The sequence below is a fragment of the Coregonus lavaretus genome (assembly GCF_964263955.1).
Source record: "Coregonus lavaretus genome assembly, chromosome: 11".
Classification (NCBI taxonomy): domain Eukaryota; kingdom Metazoa; phylum Chordata; class Actinopteri; order Salmoniformes; family Salmonidae; genus Coregonus; species Coregonus lavaretus.
In genome coordinates, this window is record NC_139998.1 from 39,285,276 (window position 1) to 39,308,154 (window position 22,879).

At 42.0% G+C, this 22,879-nt stretch overlaps 1 protein-coding gene across 6 annotated transcripts in view; it reads left to right on the forward strand.

The window, feature by feature from the left end:
• The window catches only part of LOC311137143 (NT-3 growth factor receptor-like), a 294,494-nt gene that overhangs the window by 17,679 nt on the left and 253,936 nt on the right, over positions 1-22,879 (forward strand). The window contains exon 1 of one of the 6 annotated variants that reach the window (XM_084171494.1): positions 20,511-20,635. The exons of the other annotated variants lie outside the window; for them this stretch is intronic. The gene's annotated coding sequence lies outside the window, so the exon portion shown is untranslated. Of the gene's footprint in view, positions 1-20,510; positions 20,636-22,879 lie in introns of those variants that run through there. 6 annotated transcript variants of the gene reach the window in all.

A 22,879-nucleotide genomic window follows, 5' to 3' on the forward strand; every position in this document is an offset into this window, starting at 1 on the left:
TTCTAATAGAAAATGATAATCTGGGTATCTAATTCAATAACAATGACACTGAATTAGTGATCTAATTCTCAAAAATGTTATTTTATATTTCTTCTCTAGTTTCCAGTTCTTTCCGCAGTTTTAGTATCTCCCTTATATTCATTGCATGGCTAATGAAGCGCCTGATAGATTGTAGAGCACCATGGATGATCCTGAGCAGTTAATTTCTTGGTTTAGTTGGCAGCTGGCAGATGAAGGTTGTGTGACGATTGGCGTTTACGGTGGCACAGCCTTCATTCTGGAAGCCCCAGCTCTATGGTTCTGTACATCTTTCAACAAATCCCTGAAATGACCTCCTCATTGACCTGTATACCTCAACACTATGCAGAGGTGTAAAAATAGGCCTGTTTGCAGGACACTGCAGTAGTTAGGGAAGGTACAATGGTGTATGTTTTATCTCTGTAAAAACAGTCATTTTTTAGTGACCTCCCTAATGTTTTACTTTTCTTAGAAAAGTATTAATGCACTTTATGATTGAATCTACCTCTGTAGGGTGCGCTAAGATCAATGGCAACTGCTGTCTAATAGTGTCTGTTTGAACCTGAAGCAGTAAGGCAGCAGTGAGCTGGGTGGGTATCTGTGCAGAGAGCCCCCAGGCTCTGTGACACTCATTGATATGCAGCGAGAGCCTCTGAATGGGGTAAACAAGGGAGCAGGCGTCACACAGCCAGTGGAATATCTCAGGAGGCACCTGCTCAGCTCACACTCTGGTTCAGCTGCACTCTACTTATTCCTCACTTTCGCTTTCTACTTCACATTCTGGTGGGGGGACTTCCAGGGAGGCCTTGTCTCTCTCTTAGGAATGGTGGGGTTGACATAGCTATACTTTGGTGGGCTGCTAGTATAGATTGAGATATAATTGCTACTTTGAGACATATGTTAGGTCATAATACTGTAGGCAGAAGTCTAATCGAGAGTCTATGGCATTTTATTTCAATGTTTGGGAAAGGAAATATACTGTAGTAATATAACATTTCCCCCTGCGGTTTGATAGCCATAAACAATATGATACATTTGAATAAAATAAAGGTGTTTATGTGTGCACTGTTTTCCCCCACTATTGTTGGTTTTGGGAAGAACATCTTTTTCAGTGTTTATCCCCCTCAGTTCTAAAGTGGCTGCTAAGCTGTTCTTGTTAATGAAATGTTTTTGAGCTGTCAGACCGGTGTCTTGGCCCCCATACTTTTATGGAAACCATTTTGGGCTGGTGATCAAGAGAATGGCTAAGATCCAAGGATGGGATGTCTCATTGCCCAGATGATGTTAGGAGCACTTAAACAGCTATCTTACCATGACAGAATGAGACCAAGAAGTAATTGTGGCGAGTTAGTTTTATATTGATCCTACCCCAAAGTTCCCCTGGCTGTATTAAAACATAACCAGTGCCTTGACGAATCAGCAGGGCAGCCTACTAGACCTGTGTACTGCTAGAACAACCATGCGTTAGCTGGCGCTGGTGAGCAGAGCGGCTCTTCTCTCTCTAAGGCGAGACTGGGACCAGGAAAGTAAAGGCCACACAAAGGGTGTGGAGTGAGTATTGAATGTTCCTAGACAACGTGGCATGGGTTTTAATGAGTCGGGAGAAGCTTCATGTCCTCTGCATGAATAAAGAGCTCCTTCACCAGCCCCTTCCCCGCCCCCATGCTCTCCAACCCCCTCATCTAAACAGGAGGGAGAGTGAGGCACACAAACAGAAATCTTTACCAAGCAGGTACATCTTATTTGTTCTCATTAGCAAGATCATTGTGATGAGAACAAGAATACTGTGGTTTAAGTCCACTAACTGTTTTCGTTTTCTCTGCGTTGATGCACTATTTGTCCCTGTCAATTAGTCTCACTAAGCATTTCCTGTTCAGTGCAGTTATTTTTGTAGGAGCCTGAGTAACGGTACGGTGGTGGTTGAATGTTATTCAGCTCTTACAGCCCACACTCACCCTACAAAATAACCTATTTGTTACTGTTAGCCAGACCACAGCAATCTCTGTGTTGTTTGCTAACATCTAAATGTGGATATTTTTGTGTGGATTTGTCTCATTTCATTTTGATACTTTACCTCACTTTCAAAATGATCTTAATGTGCTGTATGTATGACCACAGCTGGTGTCACTGTCCACAATCAGCAAGCCATTTTGTCTTCATTAATTTGCTTTCATTTGTGAGTCTGAGTTTTCTCAATGCAATATTCTTAACTCTGTTGTCTGTTTGTAAAGCTGTTTTTCTCAAACAAATTCCCAAGGTGTCTTTACTTCTTCCCATTGTAGTGTTCACTAAGTGACTATTTAAAATGATTTAAGAGTAATTTACCCTAATTAAGGTTTTACAATTGATATGGGTGCAGCACATCAACAATGAATATTTAGCTCAAGTTGAATCACAAATTCATTGGCATATCTTGTTTTAATTAATTCATAATTGCTTTGGCAACTCTGAGAGCTCTGTACTGTTACCGTTTCCCAAATAATTACAACTGTGTCACCCAATGGGATGTTCGAGACTGGTAATTGGATTCCAATGTAAATTACTTTTTAAATGTTTCAAACCCAAGGAATAAAATATGCTATTACATTTAAGAGCAGTGATTATATTTCAGCCTGTGAGTCATTATAATGCAATAACAGTCTCAGCACCAGTAACATTACACTAGGTTCTCATTATTCAATATGACTGTTAATGTGTGCAACTGAAAGGATTTGCGATGAGGTTTTGTTTAGCTTTCCCTCACCAAGTAGTAGAGGCACCATCTGAAATGTAATATCAAATGTGTGATCGGTTTAGATTGCATTAAAATCCATTTGGCTGAGAGTGTGGATGTATGACCGACCGATACATCAACACATGAGGAAATGTATGTTATGATTTAGCACACCTTTCTATTGATTAGAGAGGGAGGGTACCCAAAAGCCCCAGACCGCTTACGGCCACACCAAATTGCACAAAAAAGGTCAGCAATGAATTAAAGATCACCTGGAATGCTGTTCACATTTGGTAGTAGAACTTAATTGAAAACACTAAAGTATCAAAACATGCTGAAGTGATGTAGAATATCACTGTGTCTGTGTGTGTGTGTGTGTGTGTACGACAGATGATGTGGGTCAAGAATAAGGACTTTACAGTCACACAAAGATTCACAAATAGAGGCCGAAGTGGAAGGTCATTGGATACGATGCTAATTTATCAACCCCTAAAAAAATATCCATTAATTACAATCCACATAATAATTCACATTTCCTGTTGCTGCAGGATTATTTTCCTGCTGTAGCAAACAGGCTCAAATGAAGATCCTACACCTGTACCATCTTTGAAGCATCTTGAAGCATGTGAAATGTGTAGGCAGCAGAAGCAGCGTCATACAGTAGGGCTGTGGTACTGTACAGACAGAATTAAAGCCAGGCTCATGGCTGCACCATGAAGGTATGCTGGTAGCAGGTCCATTGAGAGTGAGAATGGAGGATTCAGCACTGCTCCTGCCCTCATTCTCAGGCAGCACAGAACAATTCACACAGCCCCCTGCTCCCTCCCCTTCCTGCAGTGCATACACTGTATCAATACCCTTTAGAGAGGAGCTCCATGCTCAGTGCTCTAACACTCCTGCAGATCTATCTAACCCTCTACCCTGTTCAATTCTTCAAAGTAAAAGGATCCTCACTCCTGCAGCAACACACATACACACTCGCTGCCATGTTTAACGTTGAAATGGAAGATTAGTATTCTGTTCAATTATGGGATTTCTAATAAACTGGTCTGGTTTCAGGGCATCTACTTACACATTGTTTTGTAATGATTATGGTGCTACCCTATACGTCTAGGAAAATGCAATGCTGCAATGATAAATCTCAAGTCATAGATTGTTCTCTCTGCTACTGCACGGCAAGCGGTACCGTCTAGGTCCAAAAGGCTCCTTAAAAATATTTACATTTACATTTTAGTCATTTAGCAGACACTCTTATCCAGAGCGACATACAGTTAGTGAGTGCATACATTAACAGCTTCTACCCCCAAGTCATATGACTGCTGAACAATTAATCAAATGGCCACCCGGACTATTTACATAGTCACTTTAACCCCTACCTACATGTACAAATTACCTCAATTACCTCGACTAACCTGTAACCCCGCACATTGACTCGATACCGGTACCCCCTGTATATAGCCTTGTTATTGTTATTTTATTGTGTTACTTTTTTAAACTCTTATTTTCTAAAAACTGTGATAAATAAAATCTGATTTGATTTATAATGTTTTTATTATTCTTTATTTATTCAGGGAAAAACTCATTTGAGACCAGGGTCTCATTCACAAGAGTACCCTGATCACAGTAACACAGCAATCAAATACAATATGAAACAAAACAGTGATCAATACAATGTAACATAAAAATACAGCACAATACAAAATGTACAAAAAACTGTTCCATTCCTCATTTACTAGGTCCTCAATCAATACTTTAAATTGCCTGAGTGGCACCAGAACACCCAATTGTAATGAGTTTTGTAAATTGTTCCAGCAGTGAGGTGCATTCAAACTAAAAGCGGATACACCTAATCCGGTGGAAACCCGAGGAACCTCAAGAGTTAACCAACCCTGTGAACGGGTTTGGTAACTCATGTTTTTATACTTCAACAATGAAGTTCGGTAAGTCGGAAGTTTGTGTAGTAGAGCTTTGTAAACAAAAAGGGAATAGTGAAGTGATCTACGGGACTTTAGTGAGGACCAGACAACCTTTTGATACAGGATGCAGTGATGAGTATTAAAACTGTCACCTGTGATAAAGTAAAGGGCACTATGGTAGATGGCATCCAAAGGTGTAAGAGTAGTGGCTGCTGCATTCTGGTAAATGGTGTCCCCGTAGTCAAGAACTGGCAGGAAAGTTGACTGTACAATCTGCTTCCTGCTGTTTAGGGAGAGGCAAGATCTATTTATAAATCTTAGCTTTAACTAGCTCATCAGTATGTTTTTTAAATGTTAAATCCTTGTCAATCCAAATGCCCAGATATTTATAGGCGGGAACCCTATCAATGGGAGAACCATTCAATTAATAAATATGTAGCCAATCTGATTTGTTGTTGTTGTGAGAACTAGAGAACAACATATTTACTAGAGACTAGAGAACAACGTCCTGAGTGGCGCAGTGGTCTAAGGCACTGCATCGCAGTGCTAACGGTGCCACTAGATCCTGGTTCGAATCCAGGCTCTGTCGCAGCTGGCCGCGACCGGGAGACTCATGGGCGGCGCACAATTGGCCCAGCGTCGTCCAGGGTAGGGGAGGGAATGGCCGGCAGGGATGTAGCTTAGTTGATAGAGCATGGCGTTTGCAACGCCAGGGTTGTGGGTTCGATTCCCATGGGGGGCCAGTATAAAAAAATATGTATTCACTAACTGTAAGTTGCTCTGGATAAGAGCGTCTGCTAAATGACGTAAATGTAATATTTTGTCTTGCCCACATTAAGTACAAGTTTTAAACCAACCAGGGCTTTTTATAAGGCAACAAAGTTCAATTATATCTCTAACAACGCCTGGTCTACAGTTGGAGCAATGGCATACAGTACATAACAGTATCGTCTGCATACAGATTAATATTACACGTTTTAACAAATAGACCAATATTATTTATGTAAATAGAAAAGAGAAAAGGTCCCAATACCGACCCCTGTGATACACCTTTCTTGTCCTGTCTGACAGATCATTCTCAAACCGCTTGCAAGAAGCCTGATCCAGGCCTATTTCAGTAAACCTTTGAATTAAAATGTGGTGGTAACAGTGTCGAAGGCCTTGGAAAGATCTATAAATAAGGCAGCACAATGATTTTTATGATCTAAGCAATTTAACACAAAATGCATTTGAAAGTTCTGCTGTTCTGTGTGGGCGATTGCCTTTTCATAGGGCTTGACTAACCTGAACGTCTGAGGTTCTATTTTTTTGAGAATAGGCACTGAGGTACTGAACCCTAGTCCTCTAATGGAGGAGATAGAAACATGTCTCACGTCTGCACAGAGAGACTAAAGGGAGAAGGAGAGAGAGCCCAGATCTCAGCTCACCTCTCTCCTTGCCACCCCTCCCAGCCCCTCCCAGGTGGCTGCCCCTCCCCTCCCCTCCCAGCCCCTCCCAGGCGGCTGCCCCTCCCCTCCCCTCCCAGCCCGTCCCAGGCGGCTGCCCCTGCAATGCCCTCCTAGCCCCTCCCAGGCGGCTGCCCCTCCCCTCTCCTCCCAGCCCCTCCCAGGCGGCTGCCCTTCCCCTCCCAGCTCCTCCCAGGCAGCTACCCCTCCCCTCCCAGCCCCTCCCAGGCGGCTGACCCGGTAATCCCCTCCCAGCCCCTCCCAGGCGGCTGCCCCTCCCCTCCCCTCCCAGCCCCTCCCAGGCGGCTGCCCCTCCCCTCCCAGCCCCTTCCAGGTGGCTGCCTCTGCCCTCCCCTCCCCTCCCCTCCCAGCCCTTCCCAGGCGGCTGCCCCTGCCCTCCCCTCCCAGGGGGGCCTTTGTACTGAGAGTGCAGACCCCTTTTGCATTATTATTCTATTCATGAGGCCAGGGTTATTTCTGGATGCTGTATTGACAGACATGCCATGCTCGTCTCATACGAGATAGAAGTGGAGGAGAGGTGGAGTAGGGTAGATTATGTTTTTGACTTGTCCTATTGTGTGTTATCGTCAGCACCTGTGCTCTGAGTCAGGCGGAGGGGTCAGTGCTTCAGAACACCAACTTACTTATCCACCGCAAAAAATACAGAGCTGTCATATCTTGAATTTTCCGTCAGTTTGTATGAAATGCTGCTGGTGTATGCTGGTTTGTTGAATATACTGCACAAAAAGAACAGTGGCGCTATGGAAACTGCTCAAGAGTGTGTGGGCTATATGAAATATTACCATATTTCCTGTAGTGATGTGGAATAAAATGTACACAGTTACATATCGGGATATTATTTTTGATGATATATCGTATTGTTTTGACAATATCGCAATATTATTTTAGCTCTAGTGTCACGACTTCCGCCGAGGCTGCCTCCCCTCCTTGTTCAGGCAGGCTTCGGCGTTCGCCGTCTCCGTTCTTCTAGCCACTGCCGCTCCATATCTCATCATTCCATTTGTCTTGTCTTGTCTATTACACACACCTGGTTCTTATCCCCTCATTAGTCCGTGTATAAGTGTTCCCTCTGCCCCCCTTGTCCTTGTGGGTGATTGTTATTTGTGAGAGTAGTGTAGCTCGGTGGAGCTACTCTCCCTTTGTATTGCCGGGATAGATATTTCCCCTGTGCCTGTATATTGTTGGAGTATCCCGTACTGTGTATTGCCAGGGTAGATAGTTTCCCCTGTGCCTGTTTCCGTGTGTCGCTATCCAGCGCATTTGTGTACGACGGAATAAACTCTGTATTCTGTGATTTATCCTCCTGCGCCTGACTCCTTCTATCACACTCATCACATCTAGTTTGCTGTACCTGCACCAAAACTCCAGAATTTTTCCTTCGAAGCTTGTTCTCCATCTTCTTTTTAAATAGGGAGCCAATTTGTTTTCAGCACTTATTTCCATGTCTGATCAAAACTTGTTTTCTCATGGCTCTCTCTTTTCCCTCTGCAGCAGACTTAAGGTGAGCGATATGTTTGAAACATCGAATCGCAATAAAATCACAGTATCAAATCGAAATACATATAGAATCGTGAGAAGCGCAATACATATCGTATCGGCACCTAAGTATCGTGATAGTATAGTATTGTGAGGTCCCTGGCAATTCCCAGCCCTAATTTCCTGTTGTGTTTCTTAGGGGGCTTTTTCTCCACAATGCTATGCTGATGCCCAGGAGAGGGTGGAGAGGGTCGACTGGCCTTATCCAGTGCCAGTCTGTCCATTATTTGTCCCTAATTGGCTCTTCCTCCACTAATCATGGAAATTCCTCCCTGTTGTTTTATCCTCCAACATTCTTTCATCATAACTCAGACACGTACGTCTTATTTTCCTCAGACTGCTCCCTTCCTTTCAAACCTCGAGAGAACCTTTTCAAAGTAGTTTAATCCCTTTGAGGAGAGAAATACCCCCTCCTTCAATGTGCCCCTTTAGAGACAACACTGAGACGGCTGTGAAGCAGATGAACAAAACTTGTTAAATAACAAAGAGCCATGGTCTGAGGCTGATGCCTTATGCCCTCTGAAAGAAGAGTTGCTCAATAATGAAGCCCTCATAACACCGCTCATTAAACCCACCGTATCAATAAACCCATTGTGATATCAGAATGACTATGTCTGTGGTATTTACATTTAGATGTGAATCAAGGTATGGCCTATATGTTTGTTAAAGGCCGTTCTTTAGCACTCTACATCCCCATTGTTTGTATTGTAACTGTTACCAACAATAGATACAGTGTGAGTGTGTGTGTAATCTGTGTGTGTTACTGTACCTAGTGAGCTTATATGGCTCAGGTAGCCTTTGAATAGTGATGCATGAGTCCTCCTGATAATGATAAATCTGCTGATTCTCTATGCTCACCTTCACAGAGGCTGACTACCGTACCTGCACTGTCAAGAGAAAACGCTGCTGGCATATTCACTGTGTTAGCTAATGGGGTGGGGGTCATGTTGGTGTGTATGGAGGGGGGAGGTTGCAGGGAGGGGAGCCGTCAATCATTCCTAAGAGTCTACAGTGCTGACGAGATCCTCTTGTTAGTCCAGAGTGCAATCAATCATTTAAAAACGTTCTCACTCTGGGACTGCACCTTCAATCACTGTAGTGACTTATGAGGCAGCCTCAGCCCAGGGTGATTCTCAATCACATACACCAGGCCAGCCAGCCAGCCAGTCAGCTAGACGTACTGTATTTCAACAATGTGTGTAGGTATCACATGGTGCCTGAATCGGCAGTGGTGATGTTTGGGAGTTTTCCTGCCTCTCACTGATGTCAATGTGCTTTCATGACACATCTGTTCTCATGGTTTCCCCTCCCAAATGGATGTGCTTATTTATCATCTGTTCTGGTAGTGTATAGCCACTTTCTGTATGTCACCGTGCTCATTTTAGGTTGTTATCAAAGTCATGGATCACTTGTTAGGGATTGTTAGTGAGGGATGAGGAGGGGTGGAGGTGTTTTTGGAGTGGAGAGGAGAGCGGGTGATAGCAGCAGATTAGCTGATGTGATGTGATTGGTAAAAGGTGGGCTGAAGTGGCCGTTGAGTTTGACTCACTGCCTGCCTCAGAACATTCTGAGCGCCAACATGGCGGTTTATCATTTCCATGTATCCACACGCATACTTTAGGCTACCTCCGTTATCTGTAGAGTTGCTCAGACGAGGAGAGGATGCTAGCTAGTAGCTACACATGAATCATTGTCATTTCACTCCATTTTCTTAGGGCTTTTATATCTGAGTGGAATTCACTGGATGAAAAATGTAATGTAATGTATATAATGTGTTATAGCTCTACCCATCTCCCAAGAACCCCACAAATGTCAATTGATGATGGGGTACTCATTGCATCAGTGCAGTTTTTCCCACCAGGCCCAATTTAGAGGTTGGAAAACAAAGATATTTGCATTAAACCGGCTTTCCTCTGCCAGTGTTTTTTCTGTATTTGGATGAAAATAAGTGGCTAGTTACCAGGTCTAGTGGTCCAGTTGGATCAGACTGCGAATGTGTGGATTGGACGAGATGAGACCTGCCACCTGGCAGAGTGTGTTCAGATTACTGTGGGCCTGTGGAGGTTTGTTCTGTCTCATCAGTTTTAACACAGTTGTTAATCAAAATCAATTCAGTAATATTTGTGATTTTTTAATGTTATGGTTGAATAGTTTTAGTCTCTGCTGATGTTTTTCTCATAGTTTTGCTAAATTAAGTCTGTTGCATGGATGAATGTAGGCAAATCAACTACCTTTATGGCACACACACCCATAACACATTAGAAATAGTATTATAGACTACTGAAACAAACTGTATGGGAAAGACTGCAGGCTTGAACCATCAGTTAGTAGCGTATTTGGTCCCACATTAAAACACATGAAGTAACTATACAGGAGCATAGGCTGTATGACTACATCATTATGTGCCGTGAGGAGAAAGCGGAATGAGTACATGCTCTGACATTATTACAATTAGTTGATCTTCTTTAGGAGGCCTTGTTGTCTTAATGAGGATTAAACAATGTCATATGCTAAGACTAATGAGTGCTGCTTTTAAACATACTTTGATTTCGCAGACCCAAATGATAATTGGGTTTAGTATTAATATAAAACATTTGCTGAAACATGGCTTTTACTGACCAGCGACAGGACTCCTTTTGTATCTGCTGAGATTAAATGACTTTGGACATTGCATATTTTATCCCTACCAGAGGAGACAGTAGCTGTGGATGTGTTTGAAGTTGTACATCAATGAGTGTGTTTTTACTGTTGGGTCAACTGTATGAATATATTCAACCAGCACGACTCTGAGGGCAGACAGAGTAAATCAACTCTGGCACATTGATATGCTGTAACCTGGTCATGGAATTCATTAGTGTGACTAGGGCCGTGAAGGTCATGGAATGTTGAATGACTGTTATTGGTCAGCCAAATGACCGCGGTCACCGTTATAACCTTTCGAATAGCAAAAACAAAAAGAAAAGCCTCACATTTTCTCGTCTCCTCCACTTCTGGCTGCGTGTGCTGCTGCTGCAGGGAGGGGGCGTTGTCTAGTCAACCGAAGACTCGCTTGTTTCAGCAAGGAGTAACAAAGTTAAATCACGTTGTAGAGTCCATGATATAGCAGAAACGGACTCAACCGCATCTACGGTTATGATGGTTATCTTTTGACGGTTATGATGGTTATCATTTTCATGACGGTCATTTTTCATTTTAGCTGGTAATTGTGCCAGTCCTAAGCGTGACCCTATTTTCAGGGTCACCTATCTTCAGTCAACCACTTCTACTTGTACTGTATGTTGATGACATGGACCTGCAAGTCATTGCCTGACATGTTACCCCAAACACAGCCTTAGGTCCTTGTTTTATTGTTTCGGCAGAGTAACTATTCCCAAATCATTCATGCTAAACGGCATGATATAATAAAAGTGGGTTGTAAATCTGTTGATATGGTGTAAAGAAAGAGTAAATAAAGCTTTGGCTCACTGAATAACAGCCCTGTCTGTGTGCTGTGTAGTCGTGGAGGATTAGGGACAGTTAGGTGCTCTTTCTATGCATGCTGAGGCAATTTCACACCTTGTAAATTTAGAGGACAACTCTCTATTTAGTACTTCAAGATAAACAGGAGTAGGTTCTGAATAAAGCTGAAACTTACGATCCATAGCATGCCCATCTCCAAGTTAAGATGAGAATGTAGAGCACTCTTATTAACAAAAAAATTAACAATACTACTATATTAGGCAGTACAGTGGGGTCCGAAATGATTGACACCCTTGATAAAGACACTGCATAAAATATTGACACTGCATAAAATAAATAATTCAAATACTGAGCTATATTGTATGGCAAAAAAATTGGGAAATTATATTATTTTATACAAATACAATTGCTCAGAGAAAGAGATTTTATTCTCAAAAAGGTAGGGGTCAAAATGATTTCAATGGGTTTCAAGTCCGGAGACTGAGATTACCATTATAAAATGTTGATTTTTGTGGCCAATTAACATTTTCTTTGTAGATTTTGATGTGTGCTTGGGGTTATTGTCTTGCTGGAAGATCCACTTGTGGCCAAGTTTCAGCCTCCTGGCAGAGGCAACAAGGTTTTTGGCTAAAATGTCCTGGTACTGGGTAAAGTTCATGATGCCGTTGACCTTAACAAGGGCTCCAGGACCAGTGGAAGCAAAATAGCCCCATAACATCAAAGATCCACCACCATATTTTAAAGTAGGTATGGGGTTCTTTTCTGCTTATGCATTCTCATTTCAATGCCAAACCCACCACTGGTGTGTGGCCAAAGAGCACTGGTTTCCAATCCAAGTGCCAATGCCGTTTAGCAAACTCCAAGCGTTTACATTTGTTGGATGACATGAAAATAGAGCTCTTTGGCCACGCACACCAGTGGTGGGTTTGGCGTTGGAATGAGAATGCATGAGCAGAAAGGACCCCATATCTACTGTAAAATATGGTGGTGGATCTTTGATGTTATGGGGCTATTTTACTTCCACTGGTCCTGGGGCCTTGTCCAAACCCACAATGGTTTGTTTTTTTCTTTGTTTTTTCTTTTTAGTAATTTAGCAGACGCTCTTATCCAGAGCATTCATTTTAAGATAGCTAGGTGGGACAACCACATGTCTCATTCATAGTCAGTACATTTTCCACAATAAAGTAGCTATCAGCACAATCAGTGCTAGTAGAACAAATGTAAATAAAATATTTGTATATATTTTTTGGAGGGTGTAGTTGCCTTTTAACTCATTTGTGCACCTAGCAAGAGACCGTTTGGCTAGCAGTGTTTCTGTACTATACAATGGCCTACATGTGATGGCAGAGATAGAAAAATAAATGCCCTCCCAATTCGTACAAATCATGATATGAATTTGGCAGGCCTACTTTGGAAGTCAATATTTAATTGGGAAGGTCTTTTTTGGGAAAGACTTTAGAAATGTTCATTCAAACAGCGCATGATGACTGAATTGCGCATCGCAAAGATTCAACCAAGACTTTAAAAGTTAAAACATATTTTCTACCTACCCTACTGACTACCGATGTCGTTCTTCTGTGAAATGCTCCATGCGACAACCAGTTGAGTGCTGCGTGCTCTTGCTACCTGACAGATGATATTCCATCGAAACTAGGCTATGTGTGCGGCACGCATGTGATATTCCACGTGCTTTACATTTGAGTACGCTATTTTCTGCATGATTTCTCTATTGTACTACATAATTGATGTGGTGTATAGTATAACTCCACTACACTACTTTGATACGCATCAGTGGGGATTAAGAAGTGAGTATACGCAATGCCCACTAAACCACTGAATACGAGAGGTTAAGAGGAGACATAACACACTTGAAATACTACATTCATAGTTTGCAGAGCTGCACATTTCAGTAGGCTGAGTAAGAAACACTGTCTTACATTTCCATGTATGCATAATTGGTAACACTTTACATGACACTCTGCGTCAAAACATGTTATGACATGGTGATAACCATGTCATAATATGTCATAACAGCTGACATAAATTGTCATAACCTGTCATAATATGTTATTTTATGGCTGGTTAATACACCTACATAAATGTGTCAAAACCCACAAAACCTACCATGGTAGTAATTTTATGGCTGATTATGACACCTACATAAGAGTGTAAAAACCCACAAAACCTACATCACAAGGCAAAACATTCCATTACACCATAGCCTACTTGTCAACAGGATGTTTATGTTATATAACATTTTCTGAAATTGACCATATTAAATTATCATTGTATTTGCGCACACATTGATGTCAGACATGCACCTACCCCAATGCTCTTTTGCTGATGACTGGTATGAATGTAGGCGCAGATTTCAGGAGCAGGACAAGACACCCTGTTCTTGACTGATGACTATCATACGGGCATGTACGTGGCTTATATGATTATCATGGTCATAATGCTTCTTGACAGTGTCATAAAGTGTATTTTCTTAGTCCAAGTAAAGTGACACAGGATGGTCAGAATACTTCATGACAGTGCCATAAAGTGCATTTTCTACAAGTTATTGAAATTATGATGAAAAACAAATCATGACTGTAAGGAATTCATTACAACAACAACAAACTTGAAAACAAAAAACTTCTTGGCAGGGAAAAAAACATTTGAATAAAAGTGGGTTTTGACACTCTTATGTAGGTGTCATAACCAGCCATAAAATATATGTCACAACCAGTGAACATTTATGGGTCATGTTATGACCATCTTATGACAGGTTATGACAAGTTATGTCAGCTGTTATGACCTATTATGACATGGTTATGACCGTGTCATAACGTTTTATGACGCTGGGTGTCAAGTAAAGTGTTACCGCATAAATACTGTATCTATAGTACTGTTTAATGCAAATTTTACTGCTGTAAACTATGTGTATGTCTCACAAGCCATGTTGGAAAGGGGGCTTGGCTCAGCTTGGCTTGCATCTCTCCCACCAAACTATTTATCATAGCTTCCAGATGAGAGGCCATTGATGCCGGTTATCATTGCGCCCATTAAGAGGAGTGGCGGAGTAGAGTGGCAGCTCAGCCATCAGCATGCAGGCAGTGCAGCACTTCTGGACCGGTGCCAGGAGAATACAGTATTATGATCCTCAGTTTGTTGAAAAACCCAGCAGCTCCATGCAGCATGCTATATGCCAATCTGACTGACGCGTTGAGAGCTGCAGTTGAAATATTTGCAGAACTGCTGACTAGAAGACAGGGGGATGAGGAATGGGGGATGGTTTAATCCGATTCTAGCAGGGTGTTATACACACCTTCATCCACGCCAGACCTGTCGTCCTGGCCCCTGAACCATGGAGCTAGGTAATTACTGCTGACTGACAACCACAGGCATGCACGCACGCACACACACACCCCACACTACACCACACTACACACTCTCACTTTACATTCTGACTGGATTATTTCAAAGAGATTTGAAAATTAAAGTGGGCTAATATGTTGTTTTTATTGCAGTTATCAAAGTATACAGTACATTGGGTTTAGTGCTTAAGAGTAAGAATCAAGAATTGCAAACACTCACCCTTATTATAACGTTTTTGTTTTCGGTTCTTCTAAACCAGGGATGGGCAACTTTGATGGGGGAGGGCACAAAAAAACAGAACTCATCATGAGGGGCTGCAGTGGCTCGTGGGTCTGCGTACCTACATCAATTTTTAACGGCCCCCCTCGTGACAGCAAAGAGAACATTGTTACATTTTAAAGTTCATTTCCTGCAATTCTGCACATTTTGCCATGGGGAGTAGAGAAAATGTTGCCGTTTTAGAGCAAGTTTGCTGCAATTCTGCACGTTTTGCCACGGGGCAGAGAGAATATTCTGCTATTTGCCATGGGGCAGAGAGAAGATTCTGCTATTTGTGCCATGGGGCAGAGAGAATATTCTGCTATTTGATAACTCATTTCATGCAATTCTACTAATTGTGCCATGGGGCAGTTTTACAGCAAATGTCCTACAGTTCTACATGTTTTGCCATAGGGTGGAGACAAATGTTTGCAGTTTTTAATATGATAACTGATGATCAATTAAAATGTTTTACTGGTCCACAGGCCTACAAAAGGCCGCCAGTTGCCATCCCTGTTCTAAACTTTTCTAATTTACCTAGCAGCCAGCTTTGAGTAGAAATAAAAATCCCTAAAAAGAGAAAACATGTAAATGTTCCCATCTTTTAGTTGATTTACATTAAATGCCACTGCAAAATAGGTTTCAGAACAGTAACAGTGATTTTGTATAATTAATTAAGATGCAGTTGTAAGTGGAGTCACAGATATTTTTCTGTGTTGTGTGTTTTCTAAGGCATTACAACTTTATAATGGGACTGTGGAGCTTTATTCCCCACTCCATTTTCCCACAAAGCATAAACTAATCCAAAAAGCTTTTTATATTCAACAGACCACTCAATGTGTAATGTCTGGTACATTTTAAAATATAAATTACTGTGTGCATATTCTAACAAAACAGGCCCTTGACACATGTAGCATCTCAAAGTGTGCACATGCTGTATAGCTAACGAGTCTACAAATGACAAAATCAATCTTATTCACTTATACTAGTTAGAAACATTTGTCTTCTTGCACAGTATGGTTTTGAACGTTTTTCAATTTGAGCAACATAGTGTTTTTTAGACATAACTGCAAACTTCAAGAGTTGGCCATTAAAGGAGTTTGTCTTATGGGTTTACTCTGATGTCATCGGCCTCCCCCCTTGCTCTTGGGAACAATAGAAAGGCAAGGGAAAGGGGGATACCTAGTCAGTTGTACAACTGAATGCATTCAACTGAAATGTGTCTTCCACATTTAACCCTCTGAATCAGAGAGGTGCGGGGGGCTGCCTTAATCGACGTCCACGTCATCGGCGCCCGGGGAACAATAGGAGCAAAAAGGACAAAAGAGGAAAGCTCCCCCCCAACACTTGTGCCATGTCATGTCATACCTGGACCACCTATTGAGATGTGGCTTTTGTTAAGTAAATCATGTGATAAATGAGGTGAAAAGGAGACAGGAGTATGTATTTAAAGATATGGCTGTGTGAGACTCATCAGCAATGACTAGGGCCTAATGGGACAGCACACAGAGATGGTGTTCTCTTTCTCAACCGCACATAGACATCGATAAATCAGTGGGACTGGACTGGGGAGGATGTTTGGTTACAGATGCTAAAATAATGACTGCACATCTTACATACAGTGCCTTCAGAGTATTCACACCCCTTGACTGTTACAGCCTGACTTTAAAATGGATACAATTTAGATTTTTTGTCACTGGCCTACACACAATACCCCATAATGTCAAAGTGGAATTATGTTTTTCAAATGTTTTTTACAAATTAATTTAAAATATAAAGCTGAAATGTCTTGAGTCAGTAAGTATTCAATCCCTTTGTTATGGCAAGCCTAAATACTGTAAGTTCAGGAGTACAAATTTGCTTAACAAGTCAAATGATAAGTTGTATGGACTCACTCTGTGTGCAATAATAGTGTTTAACATGATATTTTAATGACTACCTCATCTCTGTACCCCACACATACAATTATCTGTAAGGTCCCTCAGTCGAGCAGTGAATTTCAAACACAGATTCAACCACAAAGACCAGGAAGGTTTTCCAATGCCTCGCAAAGAAGGGCAGCTATTGGTAGATGGGTAAAAAAAAAAAGCAGACATTGAAAACCCTTTGAGCATGGTGAAGTTATTCATTACACTTTGGATGGTGTATCAATACACCCAGTTACTACAAAGATACAGGGGTCCTTCCTAACTCAGTTGCCGGAGAGGAAGGAAATCAGTCAGGGATTTCACCATGAGGCCAATGGTGACTTTAAAACAGTTAGAATTTAATGGCTGTGATAAGAGAAAACTGAGTATGGATCAACAACATTGTAGTTACTCCACAATATTAACCTAAATGACAGAGTGAAACGAAGGAAGCCTGTACAGAATAATTTTTTTCTCCAAATATGCATCCTATTTGCAACAAGGCACTAAGGGCCTGATTCCGATTTAGGAAATTAAGCCTTTCTTATGCACGCCTTTCCTACTCACTTCTCAGTAGTTGGTATTCAGACTTTGCAGGCATGGTTCCCTTGCGCGCTGAATAAATGTAATTCAACCGCTGAAAACCCTTCCACTTGCTGGCCAACAGATTTTCTTGTGGAGTTTTAATTAAATAGGGTTTTCAGTACATTTATCTTAAGCCATCCCTTTAAATACTGTGTACCCCATAAGGTCGATATCCGTGCCCCTGCAGAAATCTAATTAGCATAATAAAACAATCCCCAGAAAAATGTGTCAGTTTAAGCTAGAGATATGTTTTTTTTGCATTGGATGCGTCTCAATCCACCGCATCCGCCTATGTCACACTTCTGCATATGTGGTGAAAGGTGACAGAGCTAGAGCGGTGTTTGTCAGACCATGATACATCCCGAAAATCGGTCTTCTCACAAACTATTATGACCCTTCTATGGAAAGATGAGACTCTCACGAACATGAGAGAGTCTTCTTTTTCTCTACGACCCCCACAAGCGTCTTGGGACTCGTGTGACGTTGGTACAGCTGATCTGCCAACTTCTGTCTGTAGCGTCCAAACAGTTTGGGCTACACACTAATATGACCCCTCTGTGGAATGGTTACTCTCACGTACATGTCGGATGTTTTGCTATAGGCCTCACAAGACTTGTCTGAATGTCCCCCGGTACCAGTTGGCAAAATAATTTTTCATCAGATATTGTTTGTATCTCTTTTTTTGTTGGGGGGGTCTTAAAATTCAAAATCAAATAACAAAATTAAATTAAATCTAATCTAATTGCTTACTTACAAGCCCTTAACCAACAATACAAAGTAAAACAAATAAAAAAAGTGTTAAGAAAAATTTTTTTAAGCAAATAACTAAAGAGCAGCAGTAAAATAAAATAACAGTAGGGAGGCTATATACAGGGGGGTACCAGTGCAGAGTCAATGTGCGGGGGCACCGGCTAGTCGAGGTAATTGAGGTAATATGTACATGTGGGTAGAGTTAAAGTGACTATGCATAAATAATAAACAGAGTAGCAGCAGAGTAAAAAAGGGGGACGGGTTGGGGGTGGGGGGGCAGTGCAAATTGTCCGGGTAGCCATGATTAGCTGTTCAGGAGTCTTATGGCTTGGGGGTAGAAGCTGTTGAGAAGCCTTTTGGACCTAGACTTGGCGCTCCGGTACCGCTTGCTGTGCGGTAGCAGAGAGAACAGTCTATGTCTAGGGTGGCTGGAGTCTTTGACAATTTTGAGGGCCTTCCTCTGACACCGCCTGGTATAGAGGTCCTGGATGGCAGGAAGCTTGGCACCAGTGATGTACTGGGCAGTACGCACTACCCTCTGTAGTGCCATGCGGTCGGAGGCTGAGCAGTTGCCATACCAGGCGGTGATGCAACCAGTCAGGATGCTCTCGATGGTGCAGCTGTATAACTTTTTGAGGATCTGAGGACCCATGCCAAATGTTTTCAGTCTCCTGAGGGGAAATAGGCTTTGTCATATGACCCTCTTAAAAAAAAATCCATATACTGTAGCTTAGTAGAAACCCCACCCGGTTTAAGACAGGGCTTAGACTCTTATGGGTTAGTTCTAATTTTGTCAACAGATTAGAATACTTCGAGAGATTGGGAAGAAAGCCATCTAAATATATGCATATTCGTCTCCATTTCAACACCAACTGGTAAATAAAGATTATTGTAGATTATTTGGGCACATTTTAGGGTTAGGAAAGTATATACACTACATGACCAAAAATATGTGGACACCTGCTCGTCATACATCTAATTCCAAAATCATGGGCATTAATATGGAGTTGGTCCCCCCTTTGCTGCTATAACAGCCTCCACTCTTCTGGGAAGGCTTTCCACTAGATGTTGGAACATTGCTGTGGGGACTTGCTTCCATTCAGCCACAAGAGCATTAGTGAGGTTGAGCACTGATGTTGGGCGCTTAGGCCTGGCTCACAGTCGGTGTTCCAATTCATTCCAAAGGTGTTCAATGGGGTTGAGGTTAGGGCTCTGTGCAGGCCAGTCAAGTTCTTCCATACCGATCTCGACAAACCATTTATTTATGGACCTCGTTTTGTGCATTGTCATTCTGAAACAGGAAAGGGCCTTCCCCAAACTGTTGCCACAAAGTTGGAAGCACAGAATCGTCTAGAATGTCATTGTATGCTGTAGCGTTAAGATTTTATCTTCACTGGAACTAAGGGGCCTAGCCCGAACCATGAAAAACAGCCCTAGACCATTATTCCTCATCTACCAAACTTTACAGTTGACACTATGCATTGGGGCAGGTAGCGTTTTCTTGGCATCCGCCAAACCCAGATTCGTCCGTCGGACTGCCAGATGGTGAAGCGTGATTCATCACTCCAGAAAAACGTGTTTCCACTGCTCCAGAGTCCAATGGTGGCAAGCTTTACACCATTCCAGCCGACGCTTGGCATTGCGCATGGTGATCTTAGGCTTGTGTGCGGCTGCTCGGGCCATGGAAACCCATTTCATCAAGCTCCCGACGAACAGTTCTTGTGCTGACGTTGCTTCCAGAGGCAGTTTGGAACTCGGTAGTGGGTGTTGCAACTGAGGACAAACGGTTTTTACGCGCTACGCGCTTCAGCAGTTGGCGGTCCAGTTCTGTGAGCTTGTGTGGCCTACCACTTCGCGGCTGAGCCATTGTTGCTCCTAATGTTTCCACTTCACAATAACAGCACTTACAGTTGACCGGGACAGCTCTAGCAGGGCAGATATTTGACGAACTGACTTGTTGGAAAGGTGGCATCCTATGACGGTGCCACGTTGAAAGTCACTGAGCTCTTCAGTAAGGCCAGTCTATTGCCAATGTTTGTCTATTGAGATTGCATGGCTGTGTGCACGATTTTATACACCTGTCAGCAGCAGCTGTGGCTGAAATAGCCGAATCCACTATTTTGAAGGGATGTCCACATACTTTTGTATATATCGGGTTTGGAGGGCCTTTATGCACGAAATATACACTGAGTGCACAAAACATTAAGAACACCTTCCTAATATTCAGTTCCATCAATAAGGGATCATAACTTTCACCTGGTCAGTCTATGTCATGGAAAGAGCAGGTGTTCTCAATGTTTTGTACACAGTGTATTGATGAATAAAAAATACAGTGGTTTGATTCATTCTGAAAATTGTCACATTCAGTTCTGTAACCCTTGGTAATGTTGGATGATTAGTGTACATCGAATTATAATACGGAGAATAGTGTACAATAGTAGGCTATACCCTCCTCTATTGCCTGCACTAACCATGGAACTGTGTGATGACACAGCCAAGTATTGCGCCATGCGTCGGGTTCAAACTGTTACGGCTTGTTCTGCGCTCCGCTCCATAGCGATTTAATTAGCCTACATGTATATATTTTTATATATCATCAACTGTTAATAATGATCTCCAGCAACAACCACATGGCCGTGATGGCTTTTACACAGGAAGCAAATGAAGGTAAACTAAACAATGTAATTCAATTGAATAATGTAGGCTATACCAACTGAAGGGAACTAACATTGTTATTAGGCCTACTGACGGTCGACACTGATAATGGCAAATATTTAACATGATAGAAATAGGAGACAGTGAATGTCGGGGTAGCCTAAAATTAAAACATTTGAGAGTACCCATCCCTGCAAGGTAAAAGGCTACAATTTAAATTCTGCATAATGGCACAGCATTTCATAAATTGTACTGTGGGAAAGTTGATATGTTGATATTCTTCAGTTTGCTGCCATATGACTGGTTTCACATTTGTCTCCAACGATTATAAGGTAAAATATATCTAAAACAAGTGTCATTTATATTTCCAATTCCCTTATCCAAACAAATTACTAATTTACTTAGCTCTTATCAATAGCTCTTATCAAGTTGTAAATTACAGTGCATGGAGAATGCTGTTATTTCTATCGGTAATAAAAGAAAGCAGATGCTTTTTCCCACGGCCAGCCCGCTCACTAGGCAGGATTATAATATATCCTTTTGTTATTACTGTATACATTTGTTTCTACTCCATTTAAAGTGATAAGGTATTTGTGAAGTTGTCCTCCTCGCACATGGTGGTGATGTTAGAACGGAGTAATGAATCCGTGATGGAGTCAGCTGACAGTCTCAATAAAACTGAATGGGTTTGTTCCAATGTTCACAGAGGTGAACTGCTGAGAAGGTAGGAAATTCTTTTTTTCAATCTCCTTTTGGTATGTTTATGTAGGTGGGTCTCATGCTGATTTCTGCTTTTGGCTCTCTCTGCAGCACAACAGCGTTAGTGGGTGAAAGTCTAACCCACTGCCAAGATAAGGAGAGAGAAGGTGCATCGAAAATGACTCCCTATTTAGTGCACTAGTTTTGACCAGAGCCGAATGGGTGGTGTGCTAGATGGGGAATAAGGTGCCATTTGGAACGCAGTCAGAGGGTTAAAATCCCATCCTCCAGCTGGGTCATCGCCCCAGTCACACAGATAGCCGCAGGCTACAGAGAATAGGCACTGTGCTTCTCCATGCTTTTAAATGAGTCTGTCACCGTGGGTGGCACCATCAAACCTGCAGCCATTCAATGCTGCCTGAGTGTTATACTGTATTCCTCACCATCAGAAGATGGGGTCGCAGTGCCTAAGCATACTGTTGTACAGTCTGTCAGGAGAGAAAGTTTTTGGTGAAATAGGCTTTCCCGTTCAACCATTTGGTTCGGATCACTTCCCACGTTGTGCCAAACTGATTGACAGTGGCATTGACTTCTCTTCCTATACCTACAGTACCTGACAACTTTTTGAGCAACTCATCTATTATATTTTTCTATCAACTCTAATCCATGTATCAGTGCTAATCCATCAGCGTATTTTAAATGCATTTGCAAAAGCATAAGAAAGAACCATTATATTGTAGTTCCAACGAAGAGACTTAAGGAAACAATTTATTCTATAAATACTGTATAAGGCATGAGAACCAGAATGTATTCAACGGATGAATTCTCACTTTGTCATTGGCGGGTCTTGGTTCAGTGCATCACTCCTGCTGTGGTTCAGTGGGCTCTCGGCACTAGAGGTAGGCCTATGCTGTAAAATAAATCTGCAATATTTTAAGACTGATTTTAGTCTGAATATTTTTAAAGTGAGGATTCTTTTTTATACAAAGTTATAAGTAGCAGTGTTCAATCTGCTCACAGGGGTTGATTTTAGGTATGGGAATATGCAAAGCACCTGTTAGCTGTTAGCCTACATTATCCAACAGTCTGCCTAGCACTTCTGGTTAACACTAGCTCCCACTCATATACCACAGAGGAGGAAAGGGGGGATGCTCTGTAGTTGTCAACACAATCCAATCCCCCCTCCCCCCTCACTGCAGCTCTTCCTACACTGTACTCTACTGCTCCAAAATACCAAACAATATGATGTTGGTTTGACATTTGATAAACACATACTGTGTTGTATGATCCACCCCACTCCACACACTTTCAATAGATAGGTGGTACTCTATACTCTCTGTACAGTATGTGTGTGTTAATGTCCCTCTCTGCCTCTGGAGTTCTCCGACCACTCCCTCTCTGTAGCCCCTTGCAGTCTCATTATAGCCCATTTAGACAGCTAATTGGTGAATCAATCAATCAGTCGATTAGTCAAAGGCCCTGGAGGACAGGCAGTGGTGGAAAAAGTACCCAATTGTCATACTTGAGTAAAAGTCAAGATACCTTAACAGAAAATGA